Source organism: Talpa occidentalis, unplaced genomic scaffold (assembly GCF_014898055.3).
Source record: "Talpa occidentalis isolate TD23 unplaced genomic scaffold, MPIMG_talOcc4v2.1 talOcc4.4, whole genome shotgun sequence".
Classification (NCBI taxonomy): Eukaryota; Metazoa; Chordata; class Mammalia; order Eulipotyphla; family Talpidae; genus Talpa; species Talpa occidentalis.
Window position 1 is genome coordinate 117,972,484 of NW_023604295.1, and position 21,575 is coordinate 117,994,058.

At 37.7% G+C, this 21,575-nt stretch overlaps 1 protein-coding gene across 21 annotated transcripts in view; it reads right to left on the bottom strand.

Annotated features, from left to right (window-relative positions):
• The window catches only part of SLC20A2 (solute carrier family 20 member 2), a 97,402-nt gene that overhangs the window by 60,921 nt on the left and 14,906 nt on the right, over window positions 1–21,575 (bottom strand). For 2 of the 21 annotated variants that reach the window (XM_037526161.2, XM_054700936.1), the window contains exon 1: window positions 3,118–3,593. The exons of the other annotated variants lie outside the window; for them this stretch is intronic. The gene's annotated coding sequence lies outside the window, so the exon portion shown is untranslated. Of the gene's footprint in view, window positions 1–3,117; window positions 3,594–21,575 lie in introns of those variants that run through there. 21 annotated transcript variants of the gene reach the window in all.

The following is a 21,575-nucleotide window of genomic DNA, read 5'->3' on the forward strand; positions in this document are numbered from 1 at the left end:
GCAATGCTTAGTTGACCTTCCTAACGCCTTTCTTCTGAGAAGCTCAAAGCACTTCTCTAATTTTACCACTGACTCAACATCCCAAAGCTGTGCAGTGTTAAGTAACTTGTTCAACTGCAAATCAGCATGAGGACCAGAGAGGAAATCTGAACCCAAATTCAGATTTTTATCCAAAAATCATTATATGGAGAAAGATGCTTCTTACATTTTTTTTTTACTTTGTAAGATACCAAGTGTACATCCTCCATATAGTGAGAGTTTCACATGAAATTGATACCACTGCACCTCCCTCCCTTGTAGGGGAATTGTGAGCAAGAATTGGAGTAGTGCATGAGGCTCCTGGAGTCAGCTACTCATTCCCTCATCAACATCATCTCCCCAGCTGCTGGGAGAGAAAGAGAACTGCAGCAGTGTGGCACTGCATCCTGTCTTAACCCTGGCATAGGATCCTCATTTGGCAAAAGCCCAGATGAACTGAAAGCTAACCCACAAGCCACCCTTGACCCACTCCATCTTGTCTTCCTTTTCTTTGCTTTCATACTCTGTCTCTGCCAGTTGGTTTAGAGTGCATGTGGGGGCTCAGTCTCTGTGCGCTGCCTAATTTTAGCACGTGAAATTCTTTGAGAGGAGGAACTATGCTTTCTTTGTGCATTGTATGTGCTCTGGGGTGCTTAATACATGCTAAATAACAACAGCAGGCCCAGTATTTCCAGGAGAAATCCACATTCCTACCGAGGGTCAGATCCTATTACCATACACTTGTGTACAAGGACAGGCAAAGCTGAAGGCTCCCTCTGCTCATTCACTGTTCCTTTCCTTTTAAATAAAACAGTTGAAATTCAATATAACAAAGTCTATTCCTACCAAAATTCCTGTTGAAAGGGAATATTCTAGAGACGTGATTACTGAGCACTTGCACTTAGCTCCAAACCAAAAGACAACCTATTAGATCATGTATTTCCCACAGAGTCATGAAGAGAGACCTCCTCAAAACCTCATGTGGATGAAGGGGACCCAGGGAAAGCCCTGCTCTCTGCTTCCCTGAAAAATGGTTCACAGCTTCAGAGAAGTAGGCTGTTCTCTAGGAATAAAGTAACAGTAAAAAAATGCAAGAGGGACCTCTCTTGTAGCCCAGGGTCTAGAACTATTTTAAGAGGGAAAGGGCTAGGACGAGGGCAGGCTGCCAGTAAAAGAGCTTAAACAGGACTGGAGTTTAGATTTGCACGAGAAACCACAGTGGGGAGACCAGGATGAAATCTTGGCCCTGCACCTTCCTTCCACAGACTACAAAGCTGCCCATGTGTCTTGGCATCCTGACCACCCCCCCCCCACCCCCGCCTCCGACCCCATTAGAGAGTTGGAGTTGAGCTCATTGTGATAAGTCATGCCCAAGGTCAAAACTGATCAACAGAGCCTCTACTTGGGAGGGAACCACCACCAGCATCCCTTCCTGAAGCCCACAGGAGAATCACAGCACAGCCAAACAGCAGAAACTGACACTTGATAATTAAAACCAATCTCTCTTCCATTCACCTCTCTCTCTCTCTCTCTCTCTCTCTCTCTCTCTCTCTCAGAGCACATAAATCATTAAAGCACTCTGAAAGTATTTATGAGTGTTTTAGCACTACACCTAAAAGAACACATGCTTCCAAGTAGTCAAAACACCTATGGAAACCTCTGTTATATTAAAAAATGAAGAAATTTTAAAGTTTTAAATGACAGCTTGAAAAGCATGTAATATCTAACTACAGTATACCTTTGAAAACACTCCAGTGAGATTCTGATGGTGCCTTATTAACAATTAAATGTAAGAATGAGTATAGTGACTCTTTGGGTAAGAAGGCATATAATGGACCATGAAGCACGTAGTACAACAAAGTCCCTTTTATGCTGAAGATGACATTACAGACCTTTTGTTATAATTACAATGAATCTGAACTGCAAATTTCTCTTCTGCTTAACAAAAAAACTTACATTTTTTAAAAAGTTTCTAAAAATAGCCCAAGAACTAAGTTCTATTTTCTCTTCTTACATTCTTTTCCTACTAAATGTGCCCACTGAAACATTTCCTTCCATTGTTGACACCTTAGGTCATTAGGATTTAAAATCAGACAATACATAACAACCAGAAGTCTTTAAATAAAGCTTTACAAAATGGGAAAATGATATTTGAGACCATGCCCTCTTCCTTGCTTATAGAGATGATAGAGACATGGGTGCCTGGTAAGCAGCTACTACACCCCCTATAAAATTGTTTCATTAAAATTAATATTCTTAGAGGGGACATAATTTACCTATTAATTGGTAAAGAAATTCCTGCCTGGTTCTGTATTATAATATAACAAAGTTGTTTGGCATGAAGTAATATACTCTGAATTAAAATACACTTCAAATTAAGCAAGATTATTTAATTTCAAATATCCAATATTACTATCTTCATTTTCTTCAATACAAATTTAAGCTGACAATGACTTGTTACATTAAGAGCAGTTAGGATTACAGAATGTCATGGCCTTTGGTTAATTTTGATAACTGACTCAACCCTCCAGGGGATGCTTCCAATTACTTTCTAAAGCCTTTCTCCTAAATTTATTTTATTTTTTAAGGGCTTCTCTTTAGGAGCTTATGGGTCTCTTTTTAAGCACAAAATTCTCCTTAAAAAATAAAAACTATTCACCATTACATAATTACATTTGACATTCTCCTTATTTCTGTAGCATAAACCTGTAGCTCAGGGTAATACAACAGAAATTCACTTTTAACATTTTCCCCCTAAGAGTAAGATTATCATAGAAAAGAAAACTCAATGACATAACCCTTTCCACGAATCAAATATTTTAACAGATAAAAAAGTAATAATCTACAGCTTGCTTTTGCAAAGATAAAAATAAGAATCAAATACTTTCTCTTGGGGAAAAAACGAAGAAAGCAGATTTCTTGCAGTAGGATACGTTTAAAGAAAAACCTTTCGCCACCATTCTGAGAATTCTTTAAAGAGGATCCCTAAAAGTTTCCAGTTTTCTCAAGAGATAAAAAAAAATTAGTATGAGAGCAACATTAGGAACATTTAAGAAGAAAGGAACAAAGAGAAATCTTGAGATCTCACCCAGTACTTACAAGTACTTCCAAAGGGATTCTGAACTGCAATTCTTCAGGAGACTGCCCTCCGATCATAAACACAATCTGTAGTCTAAAATAGATATCCTATCACACGAGGCCGAGAAGTCACATTTCAGCTTACTAACTTCTACTTGGGTAAACAGTTTTACAACTCCTAGAACAAACCCTGGCTAAAATTAACTGCACCGGCGCAGCAGGCAGGAACTCGCTGATTTGCATCATGTGTGCCGGGATTTATTCACTAGGACAACATCGGTGTCCTCTTAATGGGAAATTTGGCCAAGGGGCGTGCTCTGGTGAACAATACATAGCATCACGATTATGCTAATTATTGAATTCAGTCCAATAATACTAACTTCTTTTAAGTTGTTTTTGCAAGTACTGACAAAGAGAAAGAGTAAGCTGTTTTTCACAACAGGCGTTCCCTTGATTTTTAAGCACATTCAAATCTGACAAAACTTTGGCAACAAGGTGGCAGTGCTGTATACTCTTCACAAGGAAAAGCAAAGTAAAAGGGCATACTGTCAGAAGATTTTTAACAGCATGATTAGAGGTGGTACCTGCGACATTAAATGGCATCAAATACGCACACCAATAAGTCTATCCAGAAGCCTTCAGTGAAAGCTTTCTTCTTGATTTATAATGAAATCAATTCATTTTCTTGATTTGACTGTTTTCTGCGCCTCCCAAGGAGTTGCTATGAGGACACAGGTTTACTAATAAATTACAACTTTGAACAAACATCTCAAATATTTGCAAAAGGCATTGTCCTTTGCAAGCAACATTTTGAGGTGCATTTAACTGCCTGGCTATAGGTGAGTGGGTGACAGAAAGCACATTGAAACTCAAATTGACAGTTAAAGACCCTAAGTTGACAGCTGATATTTAAAAGAAATTTACAAGTAACATAGATTTTTCTTTAAAAAAAAAATACAAACTCCCTTATTAAGTACAACTTCCATCAAAAATACAGAACTGCTTTTCAACATTTCAATTCTGATGACACCATTGGCTCTTTCTGAATACTTACAGAAGATATTGACGCACATTATAAACACTGATCACGGACACCTCCGGGAGAGGCCATTCTCCCAAATTTTTTAAACAGATGGGTAAACAGGGAAATGCAATGACTTTCGTCTGAGTTAACATTGGATTACTCCATCCCTCTGCTAATGTTTGATATGTCTTTCCTATTAGCCATTTAGCTATAGTCCTATAGATCTTTTCAGAGCAATTTGTTTTAACCAATTTAAAACATGGCATGTGTCAGTTTAGGTTTAAAGAGATTTATTCCATTCAACTGCAAAATCCTAGGTCTGAACTCTAAGGGCTCACTCCTTGACCCTCTACTGCAGGCAGATGTCCTGTAACATGGATCCTGAAGAAATGACCATGTCCTTTCGAAGTACTGTCCACAAGTGGCATACACAGCCAAAGTGGTAAATGGGTTGATTTCTATCGGCATGAACTGGTCACCACCAGTACAAATTCCCCTCCCAGCTGTTTACAAAAACTGCTGGCTCCAACTCTGGTATTCCACCTCCACTTCCCAGCCAACCTCAGGCAGTCAGAGCTAGCACCTGCTCCACTCACCACCACCCGGACCCAAAGTGACTAAAAGCAGACATTTCCCACTCCCTGCCAAAAGCAAAGAAATCAGCACTTATTAAAAATAGCTGACTTCTTATTAATATAGTTAATTCTCAGTGATCCTCAGCAAACTTACTCTATATTCTTACCATCAAAAGAGGACATTGTAAGGTTATTTCTGACACAATTATCCTTACCCTATTACATCACAGCTCAGTATCAGAGTTGCTAAACAGAAGCATTATTTCTTCTCTAAACCAGAAAGTAAGAAAAGCAAATATATCAAGTTTATTTATGCATCAGATTTTGCATCAGAGAGGAATAACATAATGGATCCTACATCCATTAATTGAAGGACAGGGATACTAAGCAGTTTCCAGTTCCTCATATGTCAACTATGCTAAATATGACTCCACTGTTTCTTTCAACAGTGGCCACACCTGTTACAAAATGCAAGAACCAAAACATTCCAAAGAAAATAATGTGTCCTCCAATTTACATTAGTCACTCCTCTGCTTCCTTTTCATTAATGAAAATAATTTAAGAGTCAAGTATACTTTTGTTCCAGAGATATTAATGACAATAGAAAAAAAATCTATGGGCATCTTTAAAAGCAAGGTAAAGTATTCCCATTTATTCTCATGAAGTTTTAGAGATGGAGGGTCAGGCACTCTCTACTATGTAAGTGGAAGATGGTGACTTACAAGAACCTTCGTTCAAGAGATTCATGAAACTTAAAAAGGTATTTTATGAACTCAGATTAATTAACCTGGATCTCAACCCTCTAGTGCTGCTCTATCTATAGCATAAATTTTTCTATAGTCACATTAAAAAATAAAAATGAAAAAGCAAAAGCAGTTGCAATAATTTTATTCAAAATATATTCACCATACTACATTTTCAACATGTAATGAAAATGAGCATTAATAAGATGGAAAGCAGAGGAAAGCTCAAGAACTGAGACAGAATGAAAAACTGATTTAAAAAGGAGGAAGAAAAGGGCAATAGGGAAGTCAAACAAACCCAAAGGAGGGGAGAAAAGGAGAGAAGAAAGAATCTCTAAGCATAGAATTCAGTGATAAAGGGCCTCCCTGGTGGCGCAGGTGGTTGAGTGCAGCGCTGTGAAGCTGTCCACAGCCTCTACAGTGTCGGTTCGATGTCCGCTGGCCCCGGAGCAACCCACATGGTGCAGCAGATCTCTCCTGTCTCGCCCGCTGCTCCCCTCAGCAGTGTATTTCATCAGTCTGCCTGTTCTGTTCCCTGCTCTGTCTCGGGTGAATCCTCTCACACACACCCCTACCCCGAGCATCTGGCCTGTACCCCGGTTCTTGTATAAAAATTAAATAAATAAATAAATGAAAAGAATTCAGTGATAAAATCATGTACCAAATGTTGGTATGTTCCAAGACTAGGTGCTGGGGACACAGAAGAAAGAGTCACTGTGCTCAAGGAGCTCACATTTCAGTGGGAGGGACAGACACACAGACATCCAGTAAGTGTGAAGATGCAGGGGTGTGTGTGTGCGCATGCACATGCTACAAGAGCACACCCAGGGGCTGGACGGCCAACAGTTTATTTTTTAAATAAAGGTTATTTTCTAATAATATTTTAAAAGTAAATTTTTAAGTAGTTCAGGGTTCTGTATTTCATTTTGGAATCTCAGAGGGGTCATGGAGAGATCAGTTATCCCAAAATATTTTAAAATTACACCTAAAACCAGCAGTAAAGTTTCCATTCTAAGTTATTATGATCTTCAAATTAAAACTGGTTATCTGGCCAAATAGGTGAAGGACGTAGGGTAGGGAAAGAGCAGAAAGGGAAAAATATTCACATTATGGTTGCCAGTTTTTCAGATAACACAAAATACTCAAAAGTTTTATGTTGAAAAAATAAATTCGTTAAGGAAGAAACACTTGTTTGTATTGTAGCTGTGGAGTCAGAAAGATCTGGGTCCTAAATGTCATCATCCACCAACCAACTATATGACCTCAGGCATCTTAGCTACTAAGTCCACTTTCTTACCTGTGAAACAGGAAAAAGCCCACACCATGCCCAGTGCTAGAACTCACTGAGATGCCCCACAGCACCAGTCCATGAACAATCATTGTGATCACATCCCTTTTTGCCATCAGTGGAGCCCTTGCTAAAAATTAATTATTTACTGAGTAAGGCTCCCTACTTTCATAGCTCAAATCTTCAAAAAATAAAAAGTTGAATGGAGCTTCAAATGATTACTTCAGGGAAACCAAGGGACTATAAACCATCTTTTAGAAAACTGTAGCCAATTTTTCTCTGTTATATCACATCATGCTGTTAGCCTGTTGAATAAGAACTTAGGGACACTGACTAAATAGTATGTACAAATTCTCTATCTTGGTAAACTGTGTAGTAATAATCCCTATCTTCCCGTATCCTTGGGTAGACCCTCTCACACTGTCGGCTTGTCTTCTCCTGCTGCATTATGGAACCTTGAGACCACCACATTAAGTGGCCCTGAGTAGTCTGCCAAGGACAGGAAGACCCCAAGGAGCAAAGATGTGCCACCTGCTGCTGAAGCCCTCGCATCAGCCAGCATGATGACTATATGACACAAGCAACTGGGAAATTTTACCTTTGCCACAATTTCCTGATAGCCATACATTTACCAAGCATTTGTTAAACAGTTTCCTGCCGTTATAGAACTTCTAAGCATTTGTAAGATTTATATGAATGGCAGAATGCTTGTGACTATAGCCAAAAACGGTGTGAGTTCTACCGGCAAGAAGCTTATAATCAGATAGGAGAAATGACAACATACATACAAACTTTCTACCATATAAGAGAGTAAGCATCGCAAACTAAGTGTTCTAGTAGGAATCTAAGCAAAGAAGAGGCTTGCAATTGGGCTAATCAAAACAGGCGTTCTGGAGGAAGTGATATTTGAATTGAGCCTTTGCATATGCATTGCTCTCAATAGCAAAAGGAGTAAAAAGCAATAATACAGAAGAAGTGACATAAGACAGAGAAAAGGGAAACCTGTAATATGTGTCCAGGGAATGACTTAGATTCAGAATTCAGTTCTAACAACTAATTGCCGTTTTGACTACTGATAAAGTTCCTTAATTTCATCAAGTCCGTGCTATAAAGTATCCCGTGAGAGTATGGATTCCACAAGAAGATTGCCTGGGTTCACATTCCATCTTTACCATTTAGCACTTGCTGACCTTGGATGGCTACTATCTCTGTGCCTCTATTTCATCATCCTTAAAATGGGGATGATTACATACATACTTCACAGAATGAATATGACATACTTCAGGCGGTGACTTATGAGGATTAAATGAGTTTACATTTATAAAGCATGTAGCCCTGTGCCTAGTGTTTAACCTATGAAGGTTTTTGCTAAATAAATAAAAGAATGTTTATGCAAGCACACAAGCAAAAGAGAGAGACGGACAGATAGACATGTACATGAATATGAATATACAGATACAGCTATATCACAGAGGGCTAAATATATTTAGCATATTTAGTAGGTGCTAAATATATTTTTATTTTTTTCCCTTTGTCTGGAGTTCCTAGAGAATTGCATCAGAGCAGGGGGTGTTAGCAGTTACAAGAACAGAGACTGTCCCCCTGCACCCTGAAACTGGGAACTTCCTTCTTTCTTTTAGGGGCAACAATTCTGTACTTACTGATAGAAGGTACTAGGCTTGAAAGTGCTAGACAGACACAACACGGCTGCCAGATTCAAATAAAGGAGTACTAATGTCTTATGTAATAAATACACCCTAACTGGAAAAATAAGCATAGGCTTATTAAGTACATGCTGAATCTCTATAATTTATTAGTATTCAAGTTAATCTAAAACAAGAAACCTTAAATATACCGTAATTTGAGATTTCAGAAAAAAAATTAGATTTAAAGCCACAGTAATTCAATAGGTAGGTTGACAAAATCTCACTAATTCAGCGGGTTGAGCACCGCATTGTGAAGCTGTCCGCAGCCTCTACAGTGCGGTATTCGATTCCCGGCCCGCCAGAGAGAAACCCACATGGGATGGCAGACCCCTCCTGCCTCGCCCACTGCTCCCCTCAGCAGTGTCCTCGGTCAGTCTGCCTATTGTGCTCCCCTCTCTGTCTCTGGTGAATTCTCTCACCCTCCCGTGCCTCTGACCTGTACCTCAGTTCTTGTACAAATAAATAAATCTTAAAAAAAAACAAAACTCACTAATTCCAAGTCTAATTTGGCTTCAATTAACTATATAGCCACACAAAAATATTTTCAAATTGTTTTACTACTTGAATCATTTAACAAAATGTTAAACAAAATTCCCTCCACTTTTAAATAAATTATTTTCTTAATTGAGATAATATTAAGATCAAGTATCACCACTGTAATATGCATTTCCTCCATTTTTAAAATGAAAAGTACTAAAGATTGTTAATAGATTATACTAGGGCCTCCCCGGTGGCGCAGCGGTTGAGCGCTGGGTTGCGAAGCTGCCCGCGGCCTCTGCGGCGCCGGTTCGATCCCCGGCTGCTCCCCGGCCACTGGAGGAGGGTCCCACATGGCGCGCAGACCTCTCCTGCCGCCCGCTGCTCCCCTCAGCAGTGTACTTCGGTCCTTCTGCCTGCTCTGCTCCCCGCTCTGGCTCTGGTGAATTCTCTCACCCTCCCATGCTTCTGACTGTACCCAGTGCATGTGTAAACAAAAAAACAAACAAACAAACAAACCAGCAAACAAATAAACAAAGCATGCCTCTATTTAAAAAAAAAAAAAATAGATTATACTAAAAAAAAACTGCTAAAAGTACTTGGAATTACTCTATATTGGAATAAATAAAAATTTCCTGCAATCTTAGATAGTGAGTCTTAGTATCACAGACAGGCTCTTGGAAATAGTGTCTTTAAACAAAATGATGTACAATAAAACCAGTCTTCAAATAAAATCTGTTTGTTCACTATCCATTAGCATTCTTTTTTCTCATCAATGTTCTAAAGTTCAACAAAATGTTATTAGAGGACCTGCTATATATTTACTTGTTTAGAGTTCTCTTTTTCACAGATAAAGCAAAGGCAAATTTCACCCATCAAAAATCAAGCTTTCTTCCAACTGTTCATTGGTGTATAGAATCTGAAGTATCAAGTTGTGCTAACCATAAATATCCACTGTTTACTCCATGCAATTATAGGAAAACGTTTAAGAATCAGGCTACAAGCTATTAACTTCCCAGATCTTTGTATTACCACCAAATATTAATTTTTGTTATTTCAATACACACTGCTTTGCAAATAATCAGTGAAGTCTACTTCAAGAGCACTTACAATCGTTTTAAAGATTACCTTACTTTCTAACTCAAAATTTAAGATAGCCAAGGCAAAAAGGCCAGTAGGCCTAAGGAACAGAGTTGTACTGCTGGGTTCATTTAAATCTCAGCTCCACCACTGAATGGCAACTATAGTCAGTTATTTAAGAGTATGCTCTCTGCAACATAAAGATAAGAACCTACTTCCTAGGATTGTTGCAAAAATGAGTTCATACATGTACAATACTCAGAGGAGTATTCTGGATGGATTTTTAAAAATATATATACTTAGGCTATATGAAAAAACAATGAAGGGGAATTCCTGGTTGAACCACTTGTAAATAGCAGAAAATCTACTTTGGGGTTCTAGGCTCTAAGATTTGTTTAAAAGTTGATCCTAGACATGTAATGAAACACAATACTTGGTACCAACTTGCCAAGAGATTTAGAAAATGAAGAACTTATTCTCTAATTTTTAGCAGTATTACTATAAATGGGTATGGTCTGTTCCTAAATAGATAATATGTAACGTGGTCCCTTTTATAGTAAGCAGTTCAAAATCAACTTAAGCAATTCTAATTTGACTCATTTGACTGCAAGAACCCGCTGAGTAGCTAAATTCAATGGGGTGGGGGAGACATGGGCTAGTCCCCTAATGATAAACATATGTGATTGTACCTTTTAAAGCTAAGTATTTCATTTAAAAAGTGCTCCAATGAGTGTTCACTTTTCAAAGTAGCAGCGATAAGCAAAATACCCCAGAAGGATTAACAACTTGAATTTTAAGAACTATAATAACCCAGTAATTATAATAATCTAAGAGGCCATTCTCAGTTCCTTCGTACAGGCCCTGCTTCACAAAAAGAAGAGTGGGCAAACAGTACCAGGATATCTGTGGTTGACTGTAAACCGTGAAATAATAGACAATTATCCAGTTTAGACCTTAATGTTTTCATTGTAAGAGTTGGTTTCTTCTTTTTCTTGACATTATAGTCTGTCTCTCCAATTGCCGAGAATGGGTGTATTTCCCAGTCCTTTAACTCAGACCTGCTTTTTTAAAATGTTCTTTAAAAATTATTCCTTTTAGAGACAATAACAAAAACAAAGAGAAACCCCACCAACTGGGAGAACATTTTTGCACACAACACTAATGATAAAGGACTGATCACAAAAATCTGCAAAGAGCTGATGAGACTCAACAACAACAAAGAAAATAATCCAGTCAAAAAATGGGCAGAAGAGCTAAAAAGAAACTTCTCTGAAGAGGAAATGCAAATGGCCAACAGGCATATGAAAAAATGTTCAACATCACTTGTAACCAGGGAAATGCAAATCAAAACTACCATGAGATACCATCTTACACCAGTGAGAATGGCACATATTAAAAAAACTAGCAACAACAAATGCTGGCGAGGGTGTGGAGAAAAAGGAACTCTTCTGCACTGTTGGTGGAAGTGCAAACTGGTCCAACCACTATGGAGAGCTGTGTGGAGATTTCTGGACCTACTAAACATAGAGCTTCCATATGATCCAGCAATTCCACTCCTAGGTATTTACCCAAAGGACACAGAAACATCAATTCCAAAGAGCACCTGCACCCCTATGTTTAGAGAGCACTATTTACAATAGCTAAGCTTTGGAAACAGCCCAGATGCCCAAAAATAGATGACTGGATCAAGAAGATGTGGTACATATACACCATGGAATATTACTCAGCATTTAAAAAAGATAAACACATGCAATTTGCAGCAACATGGATGGCGCTGGAAGGGATCATGCTCAGCGAAATAAGCCAGAAAGAAAAAGAAAAATACCGGATGGTCTCACTCATAGCAGGAATCTAGAAAACTTAAATAAGGGACCAGGAAAATGAATAACTGTAAGAAAGTGAAAATCAAAATCAACAAAAAACTATGAACCAGAGACACTTTTTGGGGGGTGGGGGGCAGGAGGGAAGGGACTGGGGTCAGAATGGGGGGGTTGAAATTGTATGGGGAATATAAAAATAGAATTTATTATTAATTAAAAAAATTAAAAAAAAGTAGATTGACAATGACATTAAAGAATAAAGTGTAATTTATTTGGTGCTAAAAAAAAAAAATAAAAATTATTCCTTTTAGTTTCACAAATTGAGATCCTTTCACATAAGACATGTTGAAAAGAGGAGCTCTTGACAAACACAGATTTTCTTTAAGGCTTAAAAAAATACCTTGTAAAATAAAATGTATGGAAGCATAAAAGCATAGCATATTAATAAATTCCAATTAACATTCTATTTTGAGTAAGAAAAATATGGCTCTTTGTATTCAATTATAAAATATAAAACTACAGGATAATAAACAGCCTGTTAGACAAAGGGTATTCTAGTTGCTCATACAGACTATATCAGAACTATGTACACCAAACCACGACATCAGACTCATTGTCCTTTGTATAAATGCTAAATAAGCCATTTTTTTCTCATTAGAGAATAGTGGTTAATCAGTATTCAGGAAAAATAATTAAAATAAAAGGCAAATAAACAACCCAAATATACCCAAACAATAGCCAGGAGAATTTCTCTGAGACTATTTACTAAAGCAATCTCTTTCAAAATCACCTATAACTTAAATTAATCCTGAGCACTGAAGGAACAGGGAGAATAAGTTACAATTCCTTAGAATGTGTTGGACAATTCTGAGGCAGGTTGAAAAAAACAAGTGTTAAAAATAGCCAAGAGAAGGAGTAGGCAGCAGTTAAAATACAAAGGCCAGGGGTGAGATCAAAATTAGAAACATATAATATCTGGACACTGTCCATTTAAGGGTATCTTCAAATCGGTAACTAAGAATCCACTGGCCAAAATAAACAGCTGCCAACATCATAATGGCTAATTCTCCATCTCTTATTCAGAAATCTCTGGAGAGTTTTAGTATACAGAAATGGCATGGCTTTACACTATTATGTTCAATAATGTTTAACAGTGTTTGAGGTATTTTCAAAGCAGGTCTCAACTTTCCTAGTCCCATATGAGAAACGTTGGGGACCTTTGACCTTTCCTTTTTATGAAAGTTTAAAAAGCTGTAGTAGAACATAAACTTCTGTTGCATATTCCTAACCACATCTATATATCATATTTACTTACTTTCCCCAACCCCAGTAGATTTCCTAATTCCCTAGAGAAGGCTGCTGTTTGCTCATTCTCATTTACTATTCATCAGACTCTCAGGGAGCTTTTAAACCTGGTGCCAAGCACTAAAGAAGTGAAATAAATAGTTCCGTGCAGATGTACAAATAATTATAATAAGAGTCTAAGTCCTGTAATAGAAGTTTGTACAAAAGCAAGGGTTACAATTCTCTTTTGGGCTTAGGCAAAGGTTTTGTGATAGAAATGAAAGAATAAAGGGAATTTTAGGCAGAGGCATCAGTACAGCTCAGAGGTAGGAAACAACACAGCATGTTCTGGGAGTAACAGAAAGTATGTGTTCAGAGTGCCAGAGAGAGACTATGAATACAAGAGATAGGAGATCAGGCTAAAAAGCAGTTTGGCACTAGGTTGCTGAGGTCCTTGTATACCATTTTTTTCCCCATATAACCTGTTGTTTTAATAAATAAGTCATATTCATGGCCTAGATTTTAAATCACATTTTCATGGCTTAGATTTTAAATCACATTTACAAGTTAGCCAATCATCCTGTTGTCCAATTATTCTATAAGCTTTCAACTCCAGGTATACATTAAAATTTCCTAGGATGCTTTATTTTGTTTTTAAGATTTATTTATTCATTTCTTCATTCATTTATTTATTTATGCAAGCACTGGGTAGTCAGAAGCGCGGGAGGGTGAGAGAATTCACCAGAGCCAGAGTGGGGAGCAGAACAGGCAGAAGGACCGAAGTACACTGCTGAGGGGAGCAGCGGGCGGCAGGAGAGGTCTGCGCGCCATGTGGGACCCTTCTCCAGTGGCCGGGGAGCAGCCGGGGATCGAACTGGCGCTGCAGAGGCTGCGGGCAGCTTCGCAACCCAGCACTCAACCGCTGCGCCACCGGGGAGGCCCCCTAGGATGCTTTAAAACAAAATGTTGATGCCTGGTATTTGCTAGTGCAATTAACTAGTTTATATGGATGCTGGGTATCTATTTTTTCTAAAACACTTCCCAAACTTGTCTGCATCAGAGGGGAGAAGCATTGCTGTAGACAAAAGGGAACCAACACAACTCTAGATGCAGGAAGGTGACATAAAAACATTTTAAGTTAACTGTACAACAGTGTGAAGAGATTAGAGGCACAGAAACTAAGGTTAGTTAACAGGTTATTAAATACAGATGCAAAGTAAGACATCATTAGTAGTTATTGGCCTCTTTTGGGTCACTGACCTGTGTGAAAGACAGTAATAAAAGCTAAAAGCCTGTTCCTTCTGAAAATTGCCAATGTATACAAAAATGTCCACATAATTTCAGGGGATTATGAACCTCTTTGAGTAATGGACTCAAGAAACCCTAATGCTAAGGCAGAGACTTCTGAGGTACAATTGATAGTACTGATGATTGACAGATAAGGAAAAAGAAGAAGAATTAAAGATGACACTACTATTTCAAGCCTGAGAGTTATAAATAATAACATGCATTGTTTGTCTACTTAAGTGTCAGAAACCACATTAAGCACTTAAATATGTATGTATATCACTGAATTGCCCCAATTCTATAACACAGATTGCTATCCCGCGTATTTCATAATTGAAGAAACAGATTTAGAGATATTAAGTAGCTTGTCCAAGGTCACAAGGCACAAAGTGGTGGAGCAGGAATTTAATCCCAGACAGAGTGACTCCAGCGCTTGCAGTGTTAACCTCTGCCTGTCCTACCTCCGATGAGTGGTACCCATTCTTTAAAAAGAAGAGACAGGAGGATGTGGTGGGAAGCAGGTTCAAAATAAAGAGGAAGGGGTGGGAGTGGAGATATCAAATAATCACTTTTAGACATGCTATGTTCAAAGACAGTATAAGACACACAGATGACAGAATCCGTTAAATTGGAAAAAAATTATGGTGTTCAAGAGGTCAGAGCAGAAGGTCAGAGGTCAGAGCAGCAATAGAATGAAGCCTCTCTTGTGCCACACTGTGCTAAGTGTGTGCTTTTCACAGTGATGTAAACGCTGCCATTCCCTTCCCTTTAGAAGGCAGGAATCAGACACAAGATCAGGTTCACACAGCCACTAAGTGAATAACCTACTTCTCAACCCCTAACCTCAAGCCCTCTGCCACTAGATAAAGGAGGGCAAACCATGGTGTCATAAGTGGCAGCATCCCCGACCTCTTCTAAGACACCAGTGTGAGATATACAATTTTTTTTCTTTTAAGCTTCATATAAAAAAAGACAATATTTATCCATTTCCATAACCTGGAGTATTTTTATATTGTTTCTAAGTATAATTAGAAATGTATTTCTTTCAAGCAAATGAAACAGACATTAGAGCTACATTTTCACAGGTTAGTAAGCAAACTTGGATGCAAACCTGTGTACATGATAAAGCATGACACAAATTCCATTCGGGGTTATTCTCTGAGTCAGAATTCAGAACAATTAGTCTAATGGAGTGTGCCTGGGTTTCCTGAGGCTTCAACGAGGCCAGGAAATGGTGAAATTTCCTTTTTCACTCTTTTGGTAGCTTGATAAGAATGTGGTTTTTCTCCTCTCTAAAGTAACAAACATAAAATCTTTAACCATGCTCTACAAGTCTAGACTAGTTACTTCAGTTTTAACAGCAGAAACTTACATGTTGCAGTTTCAGATAAAAACCTGTTATATTTCAGTATCCGTATTGACTCTCACATAGCCAGAGTCAAAGGCATTTCTTCTATAAAAGTACTTTTAAAGAACCTACAATAGTATCTTAGAGTTTTCTCCTGTTTCAGAATTAAAATACCTGAAAAAACACACATAAAATTCCAAGGAAAAGAGTTATGTTCTATTGTACAAAATTTTTTTTAATTATTTTAAACCAGTTTTATTGAGATGTAATTCACATACCATAGAACTCATCTATTTAAAGTGTAAAAGTCAATGACTACAATACTTTTGCCTGGGCTCAGGAATCCTCCAATAGCTCATACTTGGTGACCTATCCCTGTGCTTAAAGGGCCCCAATGACCAGGAAGTCTCTCCAGTCTTCCAGCAGTCTCTCCCATTTCTAGAGAACTCTCCGCAGAGTGCAGATCAGGTCAGTATCCTTGCCTTGTGATTTTCATTCATTCATTCAAACATCTACTGAGCACTTACGTGTCCCACCACACACCGCCTTCAGATCTTATTCCCTAACTAATAAGGGTTACTATCATCATTCTTTTGTTACCCTCTCCTTCAGTTTCAACAACCAAAGAATGTGGTTTTATTTTCTCTAAAAAAAAATTTAGTTGTGGTTCCTCATGTGACTTCATTTCCCTATTCATCATTATCCTTGTCTCCTTCCTTTGCATATGTTTCAACTAAAACATGGTTGATAGACAGAAATACAACTCATCAAACGTAGTCTAACTAGCTCATGTTTTAGCAGCCACACTACTGTGATGGCACATACGAACCTGTGGTCAAATAAAACTTCTTACTTTTTCATCTCAGGTGATCTGAAGTTGTCCTCTACTCCCAAGCATTCTTAACTCCTGCAGATTAACTTCAGTGTATTTCTTGCTGATTTTAGAACATTACTACAAGCTGTTCAGATAGTATTCTGAGTCTAGATAGTTATTTGTGGTACTAGTCATCTTTCTTAGGTTTATATCACCTAGAAATTAAATAAATGTAATCTAATTCTGATCTTTATAGAAGGGGGACATTGTAATCTAAAATGTGCTATTAACAATGGTCTATTGAAAAGGACTATGGGTGCTTGGGTGGTGGGGATGGAGTGGCAACATACGTCTGATGAATCTATTGCCCTAAATCATATGTAGTGTTATAAATCAGTGTTACCTCAATAAAGAGGAAAAGAAATATTTTACACTAGATTAAAATTAAAGAGTTTTCAAGCTTTACGCAAAAAGATAAATTAAAATAGGAATGTAATAATGAAGAAGATGTGCTATTAGTGGAACTCTACTTTGCAGGTTCTCTAACTACCTCTGCCCGATATATATAGTATGGATTCTTAAGCTTCTAGTGGGACAACAGCCCTTTGAAAACCTGACCTAAGTCATGACATGTACATTTGTATACAATTTTGTAATCAATATCAGATGATCTATGCACTCTCATGAAGCCTATCACTGGCTTCCTGTTAAATCACCCTACCTTAGGGACTCCAGCACCTTTGAAAAGCATGTCTAGGACCCATTAATATCCATTTCTAAAATAATTCTCCTAGCTATGCCCAACATAACATTCAGAAGGAGCCAAATAACTGGAAATCAACTGATATTGACTAATTCTTATGAATATTCAGAAACTAAGAAATCTGGCCAACAATAAATCATAGATTATAAGATCACATTAGAAACAAAAGCATAAATTCCTAAGGTTATATATACAAAGCTATGTGTAGCACCATTGTTTGTAGTGGAGGATTAAAAAGAAGGAATATCTTAAATAGCTACTCACAAGGAAATACAGGAAAATTATTGAATAAATTGTTACACTGAAAATTTTATTTTTTGAAAACTAAAGGTAGACTTCTATTTATGGTATATTAAGGAGGAAAAGCCAGCTTCAGAATAATGTATAGGGTATAATCCCACTTAAAAAATCAAAACCCTACAAACCTAATGTTAAACTTAATTTTTTGAGTATAGAAAAAGGTATAGAAAAATTCACATCAGGCTGTGAACAGGAATGGGGGATTGCTTCTTTAGTCATCCTTGCACATATTTACTTGTTACAAGTAAATATTTCTTTTACAAAGTAAAAGTTAAACTGAAAAAAGAAAAGAAAAACTAAATAAGGCTAACAATAGACTCTATCAATAAAGATTTAGATCTCTTTTTCACCCTGACTCTCCATGCAAATTTTCTAAATGTAATAGTCCCCAAAAGTTCCCCCTCCATCTTCATAATATGCCCTGGATGAACCTAATTTCCTTTCTGACTTTTCAGTGATTCTGATTTTTTCACTGTTTTAGGCATTGTATTTCACTTTACAATCTTCTGCTATACATATTAAAACTATGTCTATAGATTAAATGTAAACTGTTAACAGTCCATAATTCACAACTATGATCCCATCACCTTAGGAATTATTTCCCACCTTAGGAAATTATGTATCTCAGCAGAGACATTAATAAAAGGGATGCAGAACCCACATGAGTCCAGTACATGGGAGATGGATACAAGCCACATAGACACTGACAAGATCTAAGGTGAAGAAATGCAAGCATAGAGGCAGTACCTGGTGCTTTAGTGGTTCTCAACCATGACTGAACATTAGAATTACCTGAAAGCATTTTATAAATACGGATACCTGAAAGCCACCTCCAGAGGTTCTAATATAACTGGCCCAGGGAAAGGTGCTTGTTTCATTTTAAAAGCTATCTAAATTATACATCAAAAGGGCAGTCAATTAAGAATCGCTACCTTACACATATCCTTTCCCTTTCTTCCAATTTTTTATAAATAATTTTCCCTCTATTACTTTTAGTAGGTATATTTGGGAAAGACAAAATCTATCAACCAGGTTATCCTGTCCAACTTAAAGTTACTTCAATCTGTCTATCATAATTAGTAGTCCTTCCTATCTGAAAAGTGATTTATTATTTATTACTAACCTTGAAGATAATGATTTTATAAAACATTTTAAAATCCCAAGCAAGGGCCTCCCCAGTGGTGCAGCGGTTGAGCACTGGGCTGCAAAGCTGTCCGCAGCCTCTGCAGTGCTGGTTTGATCCCCAGCCGCCGGCGGCGAGGGTCCCACATGGCCCACAGACCTCTCCTGGCATGCCTGCTGCTCCCCTCAGCAGGGTACTTCGTCAGTCTGCCTGTTCTGCTCCCGCTCTGGCTCTGATGAATTCTCTCACCCTCCCACGCTTCTGACTGTACCCAGTGCTTGCATAAATAAAAATAAATCTTAAAATCTCAAGCAATATTTTGGAAAACAAAAGTACCTGTAACTCTCTACCAATTCTTTGAAATGTTACTGGACATTAGTCAATTAATGGATTTCCTTATTATTTTGTGCTAACCTTTACAACAATTTTTAAAATTCAACATCTACCACATTGCAAAGAATTGATTTAAAAAACCAATTATTTGAAATATCACACCCATTCAAATTTAGTATCTGAGAATGGCAGCATACTCCAGAAGAAAAATGTCAACAAAATACAAAGGAATTAATTAACAAAATGAAATATTTACTATAGGTTATATTATAATACACAAAATACAGGAGCCTATACTTTGGACTCAATGCATATTATACAGTTTTTTAAAACAAAGGGCAATGTGTATTGCTTATAATGGTTTAACTTTAAAAAGAATTACCTTTATATATTTACAAGTGTGGGTGGATGGCACTAACATGTATTTTTTTTAAGATTTATCTTTTAATTTATTTATGCATACAAGAACTGGGGTGTAGGCCAGAGGTGTGGGCGGGGGGTGAGAGAATTCCCCAGAGACAGAATGGGGAGCAGAACAGGCGGATCTACTGAAATACTCTGCTGAGGGGAGCAGCAGGTGAGACAGGAGAGGTCTGCTGTGCCATGTGGGTTAGCTCCCTGGCTGGGGATGGAACTCATGCTACAGTGGCTGGTGATAGCTTGATAGTGCTGAGACTTTAACCCCTGTGCCATCAGGGAGGCCCTCACTAGCATGTATTTTTTTAAAAAGCTTAAAAACAGCCCATTAAAAATGTCTTGATTCAGGACTGTACTCCTTGACATTTATTCTGTAGAAACAAAACTCAGGTCCACACAAAAAACCTGTATATGAATGTTCATGGCACCTTTATTTGTAATACCTCTAACTGAAAACAACACTAAAGTCCTTCTAGAGGACAAATGGTTATGATCCAGCCATACTATGGAAAACTACTTAGCAAGAAAAAAAAATAAAACAAGGTATTGATATATCCAACAACTATTGGTTTGTACTGGCATTATACTGAGTAAAAAAAGTAAGTCAACCTCAAAAGGGTCACATACTACATGACTCCATTTATATAATATTCTCAAAATAACAAAATTATAAACCTGAGGAACAGATGTGAGTGGAGGGACATGAAGGAACAGCCAGAGGAGGCCTTATGTTGATGGGATAGTTCTGTATCGCGATTGTGACAGTGGTAACACTTGTCTGTACATGAGCAAACTGCATAGAACCACACACACACACACACACACACACACACACACACACACACACACGAGTGAGTATGTGAAGGTGCTCATGAAACATTAAAGTAATCTGAGTAAGTCCTGTGGATTGTACCAATGTCAATATTCTGGTTTTGATCTTGTACTATAGTTACCTTGGTGGGAAATAGGGTGAGGGATATAAGGACCGCTCTGCATTTTTGCAATTTCCTGTGAATCTGTAAGCTTTTTTTTTTTTTTTAAATACATGAAGTGTAAAAATCTGTATCTAGGGCCTCCCCAGTGGTGCAGCGGTTGAGCCCTGGATTGCGAAGCTGCCCGCAGCCTCTGCAGCACTGGTTCGATCCCCGGCTGCTCCCCGGCCACCGGAGGAGGGTCCCACATGGCGCGCAGACCTCTCCTGCCGCCCGCTGCTCCCCTCAGCAGTGTACTTCGGTCCTTCTGCCTGCTCTGCTCCCCGCTCTGGCTCTGGTGAATTCTCTCACCCTCCTGCGCTTCTGACTGTACCCAGTGCTTGTATAAATAAATAAATAAATCTTAAAAAAAAAAAATCTGTATCTAAAATATAGATTTTAAATACATGGGGTGGTCATTTATTTCAAATACATAAACCATTTTTCTTAATCGAGCTGAAGGTACAAACAAGTAAAAGATATAGAAAAAGATGGCTAGAATTATTATAGTGCATTTATCATGCACTAGGCACTACAACTTTTAACTCAACAATATGATGAGGTGGTTGCTTATTAATAATGCTCATTTTTTGGATGAGGAAACTAAAGAACAGAAAAATTTCAAAATTCAATAAAGGTCACACAGGTAGCAAGTAGCAAAGATGTAAAGCTTAAGAAAGACTTTCAAAGCAAAGAAGATTCTAAGGAAAAACTACCACTGTATCAAGTGCTTTAAAAATAGTTTTAAATAGGCAGAGAAGGTGAAATGCTACAGAGGTAAACATTAAACACACTATATTCACAGCATACCATGCTAAATCCATGTCTTCCAAGAACTTAACAGCCATAATACCCCTTAGCCTAGGATAACTGAACGCACTTGACCAGCGATGTATTTGAAACTGGTTATTTTTTTTTAATCTTTCAACTTTTGCTCAGAAACAAGAAGTTAACAGGCTTTACCTCTTTAATAGATATTTGCTGAATGGAACAGTACATTAGAAGTGAGCCAAAATTAAAAAAAAATACAAAGAATGCACTTAAGATGGGATGAAAATAAAGCTATTAAAAAGTCTATTAGTAAAAAAAAAAAGTCTATTTGTAAAAGAAAGAGATGGCTGCAATA